This window comes from Oncorhynchus nerka, linkage group LG25 (genome assembly GCF_034236695.1).
Source record: "Oncorhynchus nerka isolate Pitt River linkage group LG25, Oner_Uvic_2.0, whole genome shotgun sequence".
Lineage (NCBI taxonomy): Eukaryota > Metazoa > Chordata > Actinopteri > Salmoniformes > Salmonidae > Oncorhynchus > Oncorhynchus nerka.
The window spans coordinates 20,533,868-20,551,847 of NC_088420.1; the positions used below are offsets into that span (position 1 = coordinate 20,533,868).

General features: G+C 43.5%; 1 protein-coding gene across 5 annotated transcripts in view; it reads right to left on the reverse strand.

Moving 5' to 3' along the window:
• LOC115109178 (polyamine-transporting ATPase 13A3-like) overlaps positions 1 to 17,980 on the reverse strand; it is a 56,049-nt gene that overhangs the window by 25,844 nt on the left and 12,225 nt on the right. The window lies entirely within an intron of this gene.

Sequence of the window (17,980 nt, forward strand, 5' to 3'; positions counted from 1 at the left end):
TGTATAAAGTTCCCTCAGCGCTCACAACAAGCAACCTCTGACAAAAGTCCCGCTACTTCTATTCGAGGTGAAAAAGATGAATCAGATACCTTATCGATAGCAACAGATCATGACACACCTGGATTCAGAAGTGTTGTAGGCTCAATGGAGGAACGTAGTCAGAAATGCAGATGATTGTCTCGCTCAAGCTGTGTATCGCAACTGGTTCACCTCTGATGCTCACAGGCAAGCCCTATTGGAAGAGATTTCTGAATGTTCTTCACCCAGCATACACCCCTCCAACCAGACATGCTTAATCTACTTATTTGCTGGAGGCAGAGTTCAACAGAGTTGCTTGACCTTCACTTGAAATCATAGAGACAGCAGAATGTATTGCAGTCATCTCTGATGGGTGGTCGAATGTTCGTGGGCAAGGAATAATTAACTACATCATCTCCACCCCTCAACCCAGCATTCTACAAGAGTAGAGACACAAGGGACAACAGACACACCGGACTCTACATTGAAGATGTCATCAATGACCTTGGACCACAGAAGGTATTTGCACTGGTGACAGACGATGCTGTGAACATGAAGGCTGCTTGGTCTAAAGTGGAGGAGTCCTACCCTCACATCACACCTGTGCTGCTTATGCATTGAATCTGCTCCTCAAGGACATCATGGCACTGAAAACAATGGATACACTCTACAAGAGAGCCAAGGAAATGGTTAGGTATGTGAAGAGTCATCAAGTTATAGCTGCAATCTACCTCACCAAGCAAAGTGAGAAGAATAAAAGCAGCACATTGAAGCTGCCCAGCAACACCTGTTGGGGTGGTGTTGTTATCATGTTTGACAGTCTCCTGGAGGGGAAGGAGTCTCTCCAAGAAATGTCCATATCACAGTCTGCCGATATGGACAGCCCCATCAACAGGATCCTCCTGGATGATGTATTTTGGGAGAGAGTGGTAAGCAGCCTGAAACCTATAGCAGTAGCCATTGCACAGATTGAGGGAGACAATGCCATCCTGATGTTCAGAATCTGCTTGCAGATGTAGGAGAAGAAATCCTTACTGCCCTGCCCACTTCACTGTTGCTCCAAGCAGAGGAAACTGCAGTATTGAAATGCTTAAAAAAGACTTCTGCCTGAAGCCCATACACGCCACTATGTACATGTTGTACCCCAAGTATGCTGGCAAGAGCATCCTGTCTGGCGCAGAGATCAACAAGGCCTATGGTGTCATCACTAGTGTCCCACCACCTTGGCCTGGATGAGGGCAAGGTTCTTGACAGTCTGGCAAAGTACACTTCCAAGCAAGGGCTTTGAGATGGAGATACAATATGGCAGTCATTCCAACATATCTCATCAGCCAGCTGTTGGAAGGGACTTTGTGGATTTGAGGCTCTTTCCCCTGTTGCCTCAATCATCCTCCAAATCCCACCAACATCAGCCACCTCAGAGCACAACTGGTCCTTGTTTGGGAACACACACACACACGCACCAAAGCACGCAACATGCTGACCAATACAAGGGTTGAAAAATTGGTGGCCATCCGGGCAAATTTGAGGCTTTTTGAGCCTGTCAACGCGCCAACCTCAACAAGGTTGGAAAGTGACAGTGAAGATGAGGTGTCAAGTCTGATGTTCAAGGTGGACATTGAGGAGGTCCAGGGAGAAGACATGGAAGCCTGAGAGGAAGACAACCAAAGCTTAAGTTTCTAGACTATAATTTTACAGATGTATGTTGAAAACGTTTTTGGGAGATGCAATGGATCATTGGGGATCATTCAATATTCCCTTTCTTTTGTTGTTCAGTGAAATCATCCCATGTGAAGAGTCAACTCATTTAATTAATGTTCTATTCATAAAAAAAAAGTTTGTTTTATTTCTATTGGAAGGATTTAATAATTTGCCATTATGTCTACTTATGATAAGGTTTACGTTTCGGTCTCCATATGATATGGTAAATATATCAATGCAAAAAAAACATCTACATTTAAATGGTATTAACATGCATATATTCCCATTAATTCCCACAGAAAGATTCCACATCTGAATATTCCATAGTCCCTTCCCTTGGCCCTAACCCTGGCTACCTACTAGTCGCACGTAAGGCTGGGCAATATGACCAAAATATGTTATCACGGTAAACTTTTTTTATGTTTTTGAATAATACAAGTTCAGAATTTGCTTTTATGAGTAGTGCATGACCCTAGGGTGGAAACCCATACAGTTGAAGTCAGAAGTTTACATGCACATAGGTTGAAGTCATTAAAACTACATTTTCAACCACTCCACAAATATCTTGTTAACAAGCTATAGTTTTGACAAGTCGGTTATGACATCTACTTTGTGCATGACACAAGACATTTTTCCAACAATTGTTTACAGACAGATTATTTTTCTTATAATTCACTGTATCATTCCAGTGGGTCAGAAGTTTACATACACTAAGTTCACTGTGCCTTTAAACAGCTTTGCACATTCTTCCATTGCAAAACTACCATTCCAGTGTTTTACTTGCTATATTGTATTTACTTTGCCACCATGGCCTTTTTTGCCTTTACCTCCCTTCTCACCTAATTTGCTCACATTGTATATAGACTTGTTTTTTTTTACTGTATTATTGACTGTATGTTTGTTTTACTCCATGTGTAACTCTGTGTCGTTGTATGTGTCGAACTGCTTTGCTTTATCTTGGCCAGGTCGCAATTGTAAATGAGAACTTGTTCTCAACTTGCTTACCTGGTTAAATAAAGGTGAAATAAATAAATAAAAATAAATAAAAGCTTGGAAAATGCCAGAAAATGAGGTCATGGCTTTAGAAGCTTCTGATAGAGTCAATTGGAGGTGTACCTGTGGATGTATTTCAAGGCCTACCTTCAAACTCTGTGCCCCTTTGCTTGACATCATGGGAAAATCAAAAGAAAACCTCAGAAAATAAAATTGTAGACCTCCACAAGTCTGGTTCATCCTTGGGAGCAATTTCCAAATGCCTGAAGGTACCATGTTCATCTGTACAAACAATAGTACGCAAGTATAAACACCATGGGACCACGTAGCCGTCACACCGCTCAGGAAGGAGACGTGCTCTGTCTGCTAGAGATTAACGTACTTTGGTGCAAAAAGTGCAAATCAATCCCAGAACAACAGCAAAGGACCTTGTGATGATGCTGGAGGAAACGGGTACAAAAGTATCTATATCCACAGTAAAATGAGTCCTATATCGACATAACCTGAAAGGCCGCTCAGCAAGGAAGAAGCCACTGCTCCAAAACCACCATAAAAAAAGCCAGACTACGGTTTGCAACTGCACATGGGGACAAAGATCGTACTTTTTGGAGAAATGTCCTCTAGTCTGATGAAACAAAAATAGAACAGTTTGACCATAATGACCATCCTTATGTTTGGAGGAAAAAGGGGGAAGCTTTGCAAGCCGAAGAACCCCATCCCAAACGTGAAGCACGGGGGTGGCAGCATCATGTTGTGGGGGTGCTTTGCTGCAGGAGGGACTGGTGCACTCCAAAAAAATAGATGATATCATGAGGAAGACAAATTCTGTGGATATATTGAAGCAACATCTCAAGACATCAGTCAGGAATTTAAAGCTTGGTTGCAAATGTGTCTTCCAAATGGACAATGACCCCAAGCATACTTCCAAAGTTGTGGCAAAATGGCTTAAATCAAGGGATTAAGTCAAGGTATTGGAGTGGCCATCACAAAGCCCTGACCTCAATCCCATGGACATTTTGTGGGCAGAACTGAAAAGAAATGTGTGAGCAAGGAGGCCTACAAACCTGACTCAGTTACACCAACTCTGTCAGGAGGAATGGACCAAAATTCACCCAACTTATTGTGGGAAGCTTGTGGAAGGCTACCTAAAACATTGGACCCAAGTTACACAATTTCGGGATAGAAGTCCAGTGAAACTGGAGGGCTCGCAATTCAAACAAATAATCATACAATTATGGATATTAAACATTTAGGTACACACGTGTAATATCGTCTGAAAGCTTAAATTCTTGTTAATGTAACTGCACTGTCCGATTTACAGTAGCTATTACAGCGAAAACATGCTTTGCGATTGTTTGAGGACGGCGCTCCACATCAAAATATTTTTACACCAGCACAGGTTTCATACATTCAAAACTAACGATTAAATATTCACTTACTTTTTGAAAATCTTCTACTGATTTGTCATCCAAAGGGTCCCAGCTATAACACGTCATGTTATGTTAAATAAAATCCTTCTTTATTTCCCAAAAAGTCTTTAGTTGGTGCCATCGATTTGAGTAATCCACTCAATCAACATGCAGAGAAAGGAATCCGAAAAACTACCCCTACAACTTTGTCTCAAGTCAAAATACATTTCTATTTCCGCCTCAGATACCCTAAAATGTAATCAAACTATAATATTTCTTATGGAAAGTAGTATGGTCAATAGGAAACCGATTTTAGCAGGTGCGTCCTGTCTTCATGGCGCGAGCAAACACGAATTTCCAAGACTGTGTCCCTGTACTAAAACTGATTTCATATTTGTTTTTCAAATTACAAGCCTGAAACCTTGAACATAGATGCTGACACCCTGTGGAGGCCATAGGAAATGCATCCAGGGAGCAAATTTTCAATATTAACTTTTGCTTGCCTTTTGAAGAGGATTCTCTAACATATCTATTGTGTTATATTCTCCTACATTATTTTTAAATTTCTACAAACGTCAGTGTTTTCTTTCCAATGGCACCAATTATATGCATATCTTGGCTTCAGGACCTGAGCAACAGGCAGTTTACTTTGGGCACGTCATTCAGACAAATTTTGAAAAAAAGGGGCCTAGCCCTAAGAAGTCAATGTGATGAAAGAAATAAAAACTGAAATAAATCACTCTACTATTATTCTGACATTTCACATTCTTAAAATAAAGTGGTGATTCCAACGGACCTACGACAAGGAATTTTTACTAGGATTAAATGTCAGGAATTGTGAAAAACTGAGTTTAAATGTATTTGGCTAAGGTGTATGTAAACTTCCGACTTCAACTGTACATACAATTTAGTGATTTCAATGGGCCTTTCTCCATTCTGATTGTTTTATACTGTTCAACTTTAACTTACAAAATACTTTTCAGCATTTCCTGCACTCATTTGAGATCATTTCCACACTGCCACGTAGGGCTGCACGATATGGGCAAACAATCTAAGCCTTATTTTAACAAAGAAGGAGTGGTCAGTACAGGTGCATCAAAGCTGGGACCGAGAGAGAGAAGCTGTTTTTCAAACTCAAGGCCATTAGACTGCTAAACAGCAATCACTAACTCCAAGAGGCTGCTGCCTACATTGAGACCCAATCACTGGACACTTTAATAAATGGATCACTAGTCACTTTAAACTACACGACTTTAAATAATGCCACTTCAATAATGTTTACATATCTTACATTACTCATCAAATGTATATACTGTATTTTATACAATCTACTGCACCTTGCCTACGCCGCTCAGCCATCTCTCATCCATATACATACTCTCATTCTGTCAGCGTATGCGCTACTGATGTTGAAGTCAGGTGCAGGAGAGTAGATCATTGTGATCAGGCGCACTCTTTATTTGGGCAGAAGCACAACAAATGGACGCAACAGCGTCAAACCTCCAGGCATAAATAAAAGAGAAATGCGCAAAATAGCGTCACAAAACAAACAAAATAATCCAACCTCCTATGGGTTACAAACGAATACGCAGGGGGGAAATAACCAGCCTGGCGCGGCACACTGAACATGTAACAAAAACAATTCCACACAAGGACATGGGGGGGAGGAACAGAGGAATATATATATACACAATGTGATTAGGAAATGTAAACCAGGTGTGCGGGGAACAAGACAAAACAAATGGAAAAAAATGAAAAATGTAGCGGAGATGGCTAGAAGGCCGGTGACGCCGAACGCCGCCCGAACAAGGAGAGGAGCTGACTTCGGTGGAAGTCGAGACACATTCACCCATTTAAATTTGTGTGTATTAGGTAGTTGTTGGGGAAATGTTAGATTACTTGTTAGATATTACTGCACTGTCGGAATTAGAAGCACAAGCATTTTGCTACACTCTCATTAACATCTCCTAACCATGTGTATGTGACCAATAACATTTGATTTTGAAGTAGTGACGTAATCTATAAAAACGGACGTTACACACAGCGTATAACATTTAACAAAACAAACATTCAAATACCGCTATAAAGTAAAAACCCAAACCGGTCCGAGCATCAATACCTGTATATTGTAAAATATGGTACACCGCCCAGCCCTAGTATCACATTCTAAAATGAAGCAGTGTTGCACAGGAACACTCTTATTCTTCTTTCCAAACTAAACTCAGCAAAAAAAGAAATGTCCCTTTTCAGTCCCTGTCTTTCAAAGATAATTTGTAAAAATCCAAATAACTTCACAGATCTTCATTGTAAAGGGTTTAAACGCTGTTTCCCATGCTTGTTCAATGAACCATAAACAACTAATGACTGTGCACCTGTGGAACGGTCGTTAAGATACTAACACCTTTCAGACAGTAGGCAATTAAGGTCACATTTATGAAAACTTAGGACACGAGAGAGGCCTTCCTACTGACTCTGAAAAACCCCAAAAGAAAGATGTCCAGAGTCACTTCTCACCTGCGTGAATGTGCCTTAGGCATGCTATAAGGATTGCAGATGTGGCCAGGGCAATAAATTGCAATGTCCATACTGTGAGATGCCTAAGACAGCACTACAGGGAGACAGGATGGACAGCTGATCGTCCTCGCAGTGGCAGACCATATGTAACACCTGCACAGGATCGGTACATCAGAAAATCACACCTGCGGGACAGGTACAGGATGGCAACAACTGCCCAAGTTACACCAGGAACGCACAATCCCTCCATCAGTGCTCAGACTGTCCGCAATAGGCTGAGAGGCTGGAATGAGGGCTTGTAGGCCTATTGTAAGGCAGGTCCTCACCAAACATCACCGGCAACAACGTCACCTATGGGCACAAACCCACCGTTGCTGGACCAGATAGGACTGGCAAAAAGTGCTCTTCACTGACGAGTCACGGTTTTGTCTCACCAGGGGTGATGGTCGGATTTGCATTTATCGTCGAAGGAATGAGCGTTACGCCGAGGCTTGTACTCTAGAGCGGGATCGATTTGGAGGTGGGTTCGTCATGGTCTGGGGCGGTGTGACATAGCATCATCGGACTGAGCTTGTTGTCATTGCAGGCAATCTCAACGCTGTGCGTTACAGGGAAAACGTCCTTCTCCTTCATGCGGTACCCTTCCTGCAGGCTCATCCTGACATGACCCTCCAGCATGACAATGCTACCAGCCATACTGCTCGTTCTGTGCGTGATTTCCTGCAAGACAGGAATGTCAGTGTTCTGCCATGGACAGCAAAGAGTCCGGATCTCAATCCCATTGAGCATGTCTGGGACCTGTTGGATCAGAGGGTGAGGGCTAGGGCCATTCCCCCCAGAAATGTCCGGGAACTTGCAGGTGCCTTATTGAGAAATGTATTGAAAATAAACAAGTATTCAGACCCGTAGTACTTTGCTGATGCACCTTTGGCAGCGATTACAGCCTCGAGACTTCTTGGGTATGACATTCTAAGCTTGTCACACCTGTATTCGGGGCGTTTCTCCTGTTATTCTCTGCAGATCCTCTCAAGATCTGTCAGGTTGGATGGGGAGCATCGCTGCAAATGCAAATTAATTACTTAAAAATCATACAATGTGGTTTTCTGGATTTTAGTTTTAGATTCCGTCTCTCACAGTTGAAGTGTACCTATGATAAAAATTACAGACCTCTACATGCTTTGTAAGTAGGAAAACCTGCAAAATCGGCAGTGTATCAAATACTTGTTCTCCCCACTGTATATACACACACACAGGTGACAAATCCAATGGATGATGCTGCCTCAAATTACCCCAGTGCTCTGCTTTGTGCATTGACTTCAGTGCAAACCATCCAGCAATGTTTAACAATGAGTGGCCTCAAAAGTCCCATACTGGTATACTGTCGACACTTGGGGTGCCCAACTAACTTTGCCCTGGGGGCTGCATTTGGTCTTCAATGAGGTCCAGAAGGCCGCACTGCAAATTGGTTATATTTCCTTGCGGTCAAAATTAGCAAAAAAATAGTGCTCTATTCATCGTTTTTGGAATTTCCGATGCTCACTAACGGTTTAGCTTTAATTTAGATGAGTATTAGCGAGCAGGACACCGTCAAGAAACTAAAGTCCTTTTAAAAGTATCTTGAGTTTGTCCCCTTCCCCCAAACTACCAGCGGGCCGGCTTGGACCCTCTCTCGGGCTGGATCCAGTACTCGGGCCATATGTTTGACACCCCTGTTATGAAATGTCTACTTGTCTTTAATACACCGCCCATGTCATTTCCACACACTAGAGGGTGACCTGCCCAGCTCCCAGCCGCCTGCCCAGGATCCTGACCTGCTGTTAAATAGTAGGAAGGGCTTGGTCCCAAGAAAAATATCCCGCTGTGTGCGAGGGGAAGAAAGGGCCAGAGAGCTGGGGGCAGATAAGATCAGGGCCGGGGGCCAGTGGCACGTTGCAAAGGGACGGCCCAACCCACTGCTCCAGCCCCGACAGTCAGCCAGGGTCAGTCCCTCTGCTGGGCCCCCCTTCTTTGCTCCCTCTCTCCCCAGCTCTTTTCCCTTGCGTCGCTCCATTGTTTATACGATGGCATGTTCTGCCAAATGTCTTTTAAAATGCTGCCGACCGGCCTCCCTCAGGCGTCTTTTTTTCTTCACCTTTGGGCCTTGAGAAAAGACAGTCCCTTGAGAGCACAGGCAAAGTGTCTGCTCAGAGGCCTTGTTGGGGTAGGAATAGTCTCTAGTTTGTACCATAGAGTGATCTACACTGTGTATGCAGAAGCAGGAGGCACCTGCTGTGTGCAATGCTTCAATGGGGCTCGACCTATATGTTGCTGCACAACTACGGAATCTGTTTGATGTGTTTTTAGTGGACACCTAATAAAAGTTGATGCTTTCATGATTATAATAACCACTGGCAGCAAAAAGCTTGTCGGTTTCCAATGTTAACTGGCAAGCTTAATCCTGTAAGAGCAACAGAGTTGGAGCCTTTTGTCCTTATGAGTGCTGTGGTGCGCACAGCCCCTGCTGCAGATATACATGAACTCATCGGGATTCTCTCCAGCATGATACGACACCAGCCCAGCGATGGTAAAACCCACCCTGTTTATGTTGGGGGTGTGTGTTTAAACGTGCATCTCCCTTGCTGCAGCTAATCACAGACATGCACAGGCTAGCCGGTTTCCCCCCTTAGCCCCCCTCTCAGCAATTAGCCCAGATAAATAATCTGGCATTCCAGCACATGTACAAGGAGAGGATGGACCTCCCTCTGGGTCAACCAGGCTTGCTATTGTAAAAAAAAGATAATTTAATAGCGTTTTATTTATATTTTCATTGTTACCCAGTGCACCTGGCACAATGCTTTTTTAATGTGGGGAATTTCAACCTTCTGCCGCCATACTCTGGTGGGCATCATGAAGTCTAACGCGGTCATCCATCCGGAAGCCTTCTGTAGTGACTTCCTGGTCCCTTGCTTTGGGCATCGCTTTGGACATCATGTCAGGATATGTGATAAAACATTCCATGGGTTATTCGGTTGGATTTCAGTCTAGGGCTGATGTGTTGCTGATGTTGGACGCTTTGATTGACAGAAGACGATGTAAGGGAATGCAGTCACTTCATGACCAAAACACTGTGGAAGTTTTAGAGTGGAGCAATCAGGCCCATGGGAGGTTAGCTAATTGTTTTGAAACAGACTGTTGCTGCAGACACTACACATATAGTTGATTGAATAGATGTTTATTTAGCCAGCTGCACGTTCTGTAGCGTCTCTTGTTGCATCTTTGATTCTCCTTTTATCGTTGGCTGTACTGGTTTATTCCAACTGCTCGTTGACTCTGACATTCCCCTTCAACACCGTCCTTTCTGGTATAGAGGCCTAGGTCAGGTTCAACTCATACAGGTGGCGGAAGCCTTCAAGATAATTGCAGAACACACGCACAGAGACTCCTGAGTCATCAGATGGGTGTTACTCAATGTCCCCCATGCCTCTTCTCTCTCCCTCTCAGCTGTCCTACAGGGCAGGCCAGCTGTTTGGAAAGGAGCTTGTCATTGTCTGTGGGAGTGTTCATACTGGGTGTCACAGCTTCGCCACTCAGGTGCTCTCAGGTCAACCGACTGTCTATGCCTGTAGGACCCCGCATAGGCAAGCCCAGTCATATGCAAGCCCACGGTCATACAGTAGGGATACATAGACTGTCGGAGCTAGAAACACAAGCATTTTGCTTCACCTGCAACAACATCTGCTAAACACACGCATGTGACCAATAAAATTTGATTTGATTTTACTTAATTTGGCAAACTTGAGTAGGACAGTGTGTTTGCTTGTGATGGGGGGGGGGGGAAATCGATAGTTGCGTATCCCAATGTTATTTTGAACAATGTTATATAGATACTTTGACTGCATGTAGGGAATATTCAGAGATGGACACTTTCCGTGGGATTTAACAGGAATATATGTAAATTAATATTAATACCATTTAAAATGTTTTTATTTTGCATTGGACATATTTACCAGAGACAGAAACATAAAGGTAAAAGGTTTATCATAATAATAATTGGAAATTATTAAATCCTTCCAATAGAAATAAAAATATATATTTTGTTACAAATTGAACTTTAATTAAATGAGTTGACTATTCACATGGGATGATTTCACTGAACAACAAAAGAAAAGGAATATTGAATGATCACCAATGATCCATTGCATCTCCCAAAAACATTTTTAACATGCATCTGTAAATTTATAGTCTAGAAACTAAAGATTTGGTTGTCTTCCTCTCAGGCTTCCATGTCTTCTCCCTGGACCCTCCTCAATGTCCACCTTGAACATCAGACTCTTGACACCTCATCTTCACTGTCACTTTCCAACCTTGTTGAGGATGGCTCATTGTCAGGCTCAAAAAGCATCAAATTTGCCCAGATAGCCACCAATTTTTCAACCCTTGTATTGGTCTGCCTGTTGCGTGCTTGTGTGTGTGTGTGTGTGTGTCAACAGGGGAAAGAGCCTCAGATCCACAAAGTCCCTTCCACTAGGTGGCTGATGAGATATGTTGGCACGACGCCATATTGCATCTCCATCCCAAAGCCCTTGCTTGGAAGTGTACTTCGCCAGGCTGCCAAGAACCTTGCCCTCACGGTAGTGATGACACCATAGGCCTTGTTGATCTCTGCGCCAGACAGGATGCTCTTGCCAGCATACTTGGGGTCCAACATGTACGTAGCGGCGTGTATGGGCTTCAGGCAGAAGTCTTCACGCTTTTTGATGTATTTCAAAACTGCAGTTTCCTCTGCTTGGAGCAACAGTGAAGTGGGCAGGGCAGTACGGATTTCTTCTCCTACATCTGCAAGCAGAGTCTGAACATCAGGATGGCATTGTCTCCCTCAATCTGTGCAATGGCTACTGCAATATGTTTCAGGAGTTTCAGGCTGCTTACCACTCTCTCCCAAAATTATTCATCCAGGAGGATCCTATTGATGGGGCTGTTCATGTCGGCAGACTGTGATATAGCCATTTCTTGGAGAGACTCCTTCCCCTCCAGGAGACTGTCAAACATGATGATAACACCACCCCAACGGGTGTCGCTGGGCAGCTTCAATGTGGTGCTCTTATTCTTCTCACTTTGCTTGGTGAGGTAGATTGCTGCTATAACTTGATGAAGCTTCAAATACCTAACCATTTCCTTCGCTCTCTTGTAGTGTATCCATTGTTTTCAGTGCCATGTCATCCTTGAGGAGCAGATTCAATGCATGAGCAGCACAGCCAATGGGTGTGATGTGAGGGTAGAACTCCTCCACTTTAGACACTTTATTTTCACAGCATTGTCTGTCACCTGTGCAAATACCTTCTGTGGTTCAAGGTCATTGATGACTGGCTTCAGCTTATCTGCAATGTAGAGACCGGTGTGTCTGTTGTCCCTTGTGTCTGTGCTCTTGTGGAATGCTGGTTGAGAGGTGGAGATGATGTAGTTAATTAGCCCTTGCCCACGAACATTCGACCACCCATCAGAGATGATTGCAATACACTCTGCCATCTCTGATTTGCTTGACCTTCACTTGAACTCTGTATCCATCAAATGAGTAGATAAAGCATGTCTGGTTGGAGGGGTGTATGCTGGGTGAAGACAATTAAGAAATCTCTTCCAATACACCTTGCCTGTGAGCATCAGAGGTGAACCAGTTGCAATACACAGCTTTTGTCAGAGGTGGCTTGTGAGAGCTAAGGGAACTTCGTGGACTTGGCCAGATGATTCTACATCTTTGTTGCATTCTTCACATATGATTTTGCACAGTATTTGCAAAATGTACGCAGCTTTTCCTTCTACATTAGCTGCAGTGAAATGTCTCTACACATCAGATAATGCCCGTGGCATTTTCCTGTAAAGATTAGAAAAAAATGTATTAAGAAAAGGAATAAATACAATTCCATGTACAGATAAATAGTTAAGCATTTAGATTAAACTCCTTTGTAAGATAAATGTTTTTAAATGAAACATGTATGGAAACAGGTGAATTAACACTCAGTTAGCAGATTCAAGCAAGCTAAAACCCACATGGTAGCAAAAACTAGCCAGCAGAAATTGTTAAAAGATTAGAAATTATTTAAAACACACTTTCCTGTAGGCTACTATTTACTAGTTAACAAAAAATTGTGTCACAGAAAATATATTCACCCCACCCAGTATTGTAATCAAAACTTACCAGAAAGCATGTAGTCCTTGGCTCAGACAGTGTAGTAGTGTGGGCTCAATAGCATCTTACTAGTATGCAAGATCTTGAGAATCAGCTGTGCATGTGATGAAAGAATGCACTGTGCATGCAGAGGGTTGCAATTCCATTGAATTGGGGATAGTTTCACAAAACAATATCCAACAAGACCTAGAATTGCCTTGTGTATCCCACAAAAAAAGTTCACTGTTATAAGCTAACTTTTGATGAATTTAAGCAAAATTCCCCAAATTCCCGTGGAAAATTTCCAGAAATTTACCGGGAAAGTTTACGATCCTTTGCAACCCTAAAAGGGACTTCCGCACATCACAGACAAACCTGCACCACCGCCCATGTTTTACAACAGGCTAACGGACACACAGTTCCACAGGCAGTTTGTAGTCGTACTTCATGTTGCCTTTTCTATGAGTGACTCAAACAAAGCTTGGTTTTCTAACAACGTTCTGAGTGAAATCAGTTCAATACTTTCAAATAGGGCTGGGCGACATGACGATATACACTGCTCAAAAAAAAGGGAACACTTAAACACAATGTAACTCCAAGTCAATCACACTTCTGTGAAATCAAACATGCTTTTTGCAAATGGAATAGACAACTATAGGCAATTAGCAAGACACCCCCAATAAAGGAATGGTTCTGCAGGTGGTGACCACAGACCACTTCTCAGTTCCTATGCTTCCTGGCTGATGTTTTGGTCACTTTTGAATGCTGGCGGTGCTTTCACTCTGGTGGTAGCATGAGAGGAAGTCTACAACCCACACAAGTGGCTCAGGCAGTGCACCTCATCCAGGATGACACATCAATGCGAGCTGTGGCAAGAAGGTTTGCTGTGTCTGTCAGCGTAGTGTCCAGAGCAGGGAGGCGCTACCAGGAGACAGGCCAGTACATCAGGAGACGTGGAGGAGGCCGTAGGAGGGCAACAACCCAGCAGCAGGACCGCTACATCCGCCTTTGTGCAAGGAGGAGCACTGCCAGAGCCCTGCAAAATGACCTCCAGCAGGCCACAAATGTGCATGTGTCTGCTCAAACGGTCAGAAACAGACTCCATGAGGGTGGTATGAGGGCCCGACGTCCACAGGTGGGGGTTGTGCTTCCAGCCCAACACCGTGCAGGACGTTTGGCATTTGCCAGAGAACACCAAGACTGGCAAATTCGCCACTGGCGCCCTGTGCTCTTCAGATGAAAGCAGGTTCACACTGAGCACATGTGACAGACGTGACAGAGTCTGAAGACGCCGTGGAGAACGTTCTTTGGGGGGCCGCACAGCCCTCCATGTGCTCGCCAGAGGTAGCCTGACTGCCATTAGGTACCGAGATGAGATCCTCAGACCCCTTGTGAGACCATATGCTGGTGTGGTTGGCCCTGGGCTCCTCGTAATGCAAGACAATGCTAGACCTTATGTGGCTGGAGTGTGTCAGCAGTTCCTGCAAGAGGAAGGCATTGATGCTATGGACTGGCTCGCCCGTTCCCCAGACCTGAATCCAATTGAGCACATCTGGGACATCATGGCTCGCTCCATCCACCAACACCACAGACTGTCCAGGAGTTGGCGGATGCTTTAGTCCAGGTCTGGGAGGAGATTCCTCAGGAGACCATCCGCCACCTCATCAGGAGCATGCCCAGGCGTTGTAGGGAGGTCATACAGGCATGTGGAGGCCACACACACACTACTGAGCCTCATTTTGACTTCTTTTAAGGACATTACATCAAAGGTGGATCAGCCTGTAGTGTGGTTTTCCACTTTAATTTTGAGTGTGACTCCAAATCCAGACCTCCATGGGTTGATAAATTTGATTTTTGTGTGATTTTGTTGTCAGCACATTCAACTATGTAAAGAAAAAAGTATTTAATAAGAATATTTCATTCATTCAGATCTAGGATGTGTTATTTTAGTGTTCCCTTTATTTTTTTGAGCAGTGTATATCGTGTGATGATAGAAAAACGTCTATTGTTTCATATTATGCTCATCGTTTATTGTTGTGTTGTAAATCACACTTTACGGCAATATTTTGTCAATAGGACGATGCCTTGCGCTCTTACACAAGTGCCGTGTGGAAGGAAATTTGCAACACAAAAAAACATGGAGGAGAGTGAATATGACACAGAGCTCGTACCTAAAAGAGGGGCTACTTCGGTCGCATGGACGTGATTTGGGTATGAAAAGTCTGACACGGACCAGAAATCCGTCCTCTGCAAAATATGCCGCAGAACGGTCCCGACAACAGGCTCAAACAACTACGCAAAAATCATGTGAAACGGTACGGAGAGTCTACGGATGAGACGCAAAAAGGTAGAGCTGAGAGCTCAAAACAAAACGCCCGACTCAGACGTTGCAAGAGGGTTTTTGCCTGTGGCACAACATATGGCACGAAGATGGAAGGAGATAACAGCTGCCGTTACAACTTACATCTGCAAAAACATGGCCCCAAATTTACACGGTCGAGAAACGGGGGTTTCCCGAGTTGGTGCTAACACTAGATCCAAGATACCAAATGCAAATTGATATGTAACAAAATAACATGCAAAACAGGCAAGTCCCCAAACATATTTTTTAGGCCTATAATTATTTTGAAGTGTTTTCCATTTACCTTTTTAGATTAATACATCAATATATTTTGTTACATGCTTAATTGAAAATTTGCACAAAGGTTCTAAATAAAAGGAGAAATAATCAAAGGACTCTGTTCAGTCTTTACCCAGCAGGTTTGTTTTGTATTCTTTAACATTTTTGTCCTAAATGTCACGAGTTTGTTCTCAGGATGAAAACAGTTGTGATGGCAGCTGGGCAGATTTGTACACGCCACTCTATGGTTGAGCACTCTCTGTCATCGAGGAGGCTTTTCTTAGTCAGCAGCAACAATTCAGCCACCCACACCGGCTGCATACATTTCAAAACAACCTGAATGAAAGGCTTGACTTCAGGGAAACCAAGTCTTCAAAAACCAGTAACTCAGCAATTTGGATGGCTCAGAAGAGACAGACGCCAGTCCTTCTCTTGTTTTCCCTCTCCTGTTCTTGGACACGGAGAGAATAGCTAACAATAAGCCCTGACCCAATGACGGAGGTCATAATTCATGGAAGCATTGAGGAAAAATGTTTTGTTGCAGTCATGCTCTCAACTTAATACGCTTTCTTTATCACTTCCCCTCCTAATCACTGGGCTTTGTTCCCGGCCGTGCTAACATTCAGTGGCCTTGGTCACCTGCTCTCAGATCAGCTCTGGCCAGGACCCTGGACCCCCTGCCTCGACACGCAGGTCAGCGCTGCCTTGGCTTTTGTTCTAGTGTGAACCCCCCTCCTGTTAGAGCCTCTACTGAGCCAAGTACCAGACAAGGTACTGTGAAATCCATGGTTGCAATTCATGTGTCCCTCTCGCACCTGTACATTTTGTGGTATGAGATTAATTCAAAGAGCAATAATTTCTGTTAAACGGGTGCAATTAAAGTTGAATTGAACTGGATTGATTGTAGAGGTAAAGTAGAAACATGTTTTACAACCAATGCAAATGGCAGGAGTATTTAGATCAACTTTTACATTTTTTTTAATTTTTTTTTTAAAACCTTGACGTTTTAACAGAAAATAAAGAGCACCGGCCTTTTGCAAATGTATATGCAATGCTGAACTCAATCCCAACCTGTCAAAACAACATGACTCACCTAGTCAAACTCACCTTAAGATGCAGTAGGAGTCCCTAACTCTAAGCCATAGCCAAAAGTAGTAGTCAGGTCTCACTCAATCTTATTAGTGTCAAGATGAGGGACTCACGTAATCCTAAGTGGAGACAGCTCAAACTCTATATCTCAGAACAGACAAGACCATGGAGCTAATGTTAGAGATGGCATTCATACACCAACCAGGACGGGGGAAAAAATGTAAAATACATTTCTTTAAATCAAGAGATGAGATCGGGAGTGAGGTTAAAAAAGGTCTGTTCTCAATATCAAATCGTTTCTGGGTAACAAGTACCTTACTCTGTTTCCAATTAAAATGGTCAAAAATAGCTTCTTAGCTAAGAGCAATTTCTCAAGCAAGAATTTCTGGGAGTGGTATGAGTAGAGATGAGAAAAATGAAAACTAGATGTTATTGGTAGAGGTTTGGAACTCTTTCTTATTGGACTATTAACTCATTTAATCGCCTGGTGTCACCAGGCAGGTCAAAACTCCATCCCACCAGGCAGAAATTTTAGGCAGTCCTCAAAACAGGGCAGTGTGAAAATGTGGAAATATATAAAACACAGAAAAATCTACACCCTGGTTAGAGGTGTGTGTAGGCCAGGAGGTATGTGTAGGCCAGGAGAGAGGAACTCAGAGGAGAAGACAAAAACAAAATGTAGACATCAAAACGGCCGTGGAGCCCTAAGGCCACATGCTCCTGGATTAGCCGTGGCATGGCCCTACAGCCTGGGAAAAACTGCTGATAACACCCTCAGAGAGATTAAGCAATATTTTTTACATAAGAGACACATGCTTCTTGGCATGGCAAGTGTAGGTCCTCAGAACAAACCTAGGAACTCTTTATGAATGAATTTTGTAATACAAAAAACACGAGAGGTAATGACTTCCCTCTGATCCTGAACTATCTAGCTAGATCTCTAGCAAAGTGCCTTTTAAGGAGAGACATGCTTGATAAGCACTTCAAAGTGGAGGGAGGTCCACATATCACAAGTCTATGTCCACATGCAACAGTGAGGCTATAAACCCCACTGAGCTTAGTGAGTATACATGTGAGGACTCAACCCTTGGGATGTAGTTTCAGCGTGACATAACATCTCACTTCAATGTTCAGTCCTTGAGGGCACAAGTTTGGACTCCTCGTTTTGGCCGAAAAGCTTGTCTCTGGTTCACGCCGCTGTGCAAAATTTCAAGGTTGTTTCTATTTTAAATCAAAAGCTCTTAAATCATGCTTCCAGTGATGGGGGTTGCTAGTTTGTCTTGGGCTTGTTGGAGGTAAACCGCAGGGCCGGGACTAGAAAGGCCTGCTTATCTGCAACGCGGCCAGGGGGCTCGGAGTGCAAACAGTGCCGGGCTGCTGAAGGGACTTGCATCATGTCAGAATATTTCTCACCCAAACTCCAGACCAACATTGGCAGACCTTCTGTCATAGGCTGCTGTATTTCAGCTCACCTGTGAAAAGTACATAGGCCTC